The sequence below is a fragment of the Dromiciops gliroides genome, chromosome 6 (genome assembly GCF_019393635.1).
Source record: "Dromiciops gliroides isolate mDroGli1 chromosome 6, mDroGli1.pri, whole genome shotgun sequence".
In the NCBI taxonomy this organism is placed as follows: domain Eukaryota; kingdom Metazoa; phylum Chordata; class Mammalia; order Microbiotheria; family Microbiotheriidae; genus Dromiciops; species Dromiciops gliroides.
The window spans coordinates 177,511,106-177,513,316 of NC_057866.1; the positions used below are offsets into that span (position 1 = coordinate 177,511,106).

A 2,211-nucleotide genomic window follows, 5' to 3' on the forward strand; every position below is an offset into this window, starting at 1 on the left:
ATTGTTCATCTATTTTCCTATCTCCTTTTCTAACCCTTGAAGTCGTTAAGTGTTTCTGCCCTCTCTTTAAAACATCATTTTCCCTTTACTATGTTTTATCTTTCAGTAGAACACAAGCTTCTCAACGGTAGAGGCCATTTTGACTTTTTTTTTTAATTGTACTTCTAGTGCCCAGCACGGTCTTGTACATAGTAGGTACTTAAATTATTATAACTATTGTTCTCCATAAATTAAATTTCTGACTATTTCCTTCCATGTCATTGTAGTCATTCCATTCCTAATAATTCATTACCATAATGAAAGCATGTATATAAAACAATATAAGTATTTTAAGTTATAGTATTTATAATTTAAAAAATTCTTTTCTTTTTAAATCAAATTCACTACCACCCTCCTACTCCTTCTGCACACACTGAGGAGGCAAGGAAAATGATATCAATTATACACGTGAAATCATGCAAAACATATTACCATATTGGCCATATCTCAAAAAAGTGAGAAAATTATACTCCAATTTGCACTGAGATTCATCGTTCTATCTCTGAAGGTAGATAGCATATTTTCATCATGAGTCTTTTGGAAATGTCTTAGATAATTCTAAGTAGATATGTGGTTTTTTTTAATTTAATGTTGCCTGCAACCCATCAAATAGTAAGGAGATTGAGTGATGTAAAAATGATTAAAATTTTTCTGTATTCATTGAGGACAAATTCTAACCAACTGTAAGGGACTTAATTTGTTCTGAGACTTGGCATGGCTCCCATGTTACATCTTAATTCAAGAAACAATCCAGAATGTATTCATAATGAGAAACCACAAATTGGCTTATGTTAGACTACATTGTTAGCTGTAATATTTTAATTCCTGAATGTATCAAGGGGAGTTATAAGAGATGGTGGGAAAGGGAAAAAAATCACTTCCAAATAAGATTTTTTTTTGTCACTCAGTGATTAGATAACTATGCATATAACTGACACATTCAAATAAGCTACATCTTTTGCCCTGTTAATTTTCTGGAAGGTGGTATTTTTTCTATCACTGAACAAAATTTTAAACTGCAAAGGGCAAAATAATTCCCCTAAAATTAGATTAAATTTTAATCACAGTCAACAATTTCTTCTTTCTTTTTTTCTCCACTTTGTAAGGTCTTTATTTGTCTAGAGTTATTTGGTAACATGCCAGCATTCACCCATTTCACTATTTGGCTGCTAACCTCTTGTCTCTCTCCTCAGCAATGATGAGGAATATCCTTGCCTCTGGGGAGAGAAATACAAGGTTGTTATCTTTGCCAATAATAAAAAAATTTTGGACTGCATGGTGGCAAAGCTGTTGTCACTGGCATCCTTCATGTAGACCACATCAAAGGAGCCTGGATATCTCTCCCTGTTGCTGATCATACCAATTATATTCAAGTTAGCTCTGCCAGTCACCATATACAGATTTCCAGTGTCAAACTTCAGGAAATCTGTGCACTTGCCCATCTCCAGACCTATCTGAATTGTATTGTTCACCTTGATGAGCAGATCTAGATAGTAGATAGTGCACCATTGTGGCTCACCAGATGCAGAATGGCATTGGTGCCCACAAAGGTCTTTATTGCTTTTCACAGTTTATGTTTTGATTCTTCAGGTGTGTTGTGATGAACAGCAAAGCAGCCCATGTCATAAATCAGACAGAAATGCTCACCAGTCTTCTCAATGCTGATGTCATCTGTGAAGACAACAGGGTAGATTGTGTCCATGTGGATCTTGGCAACAACTTCAATATACCACTGCATGAAGATCTTATTAAACTCATCCCCTGTCAGGGCATACCTGAGATAGTTGTGGAGGATTATGATGAGTGGGAGGCACTTTCTCAGCTTGTGGGGCCCTGGGGAAAGTCTGGGAATAAACATGCTAGTTGGCTTGTCCAGCATCCAGTGATTGTGGGTGGTGAATTGCTTCAGGTGTTTCTTAGGCCCATGAGCCATTGCTGCAATGAGCTGGGGGAAGAGCCAGTTTCTCTTTTTCAAATAAAATAAATAGCAGTGATCATAATCCAGAGATGCCTTTGAGTTATATAAACTTAACATATATGAAAAAAATACTTAAGAATTACTGATCACATAAGAAAATCTTAATCTTCTTTAAAATAGATGAAGCACAAATATATGAGTAATCCATACCTAAGGGTAAATAACAATAGAAAATGAGGCCATGGATAATTCAA

At 35.5% G+C, this 2,211-nt stretch overlaps 1 pseudogene; it reads right to left on the reverse strand.

Moving 5' to 3' along the window:
• Positions 1-1,197: 1,197 nt before the first annotated feature.
• LOC122731621 lies at positions 1,198-1,972 on the reverse strand (annotated as a pseudogene).
• Positions 1,973-2,211: the final 239 nt, after the last annotated feature.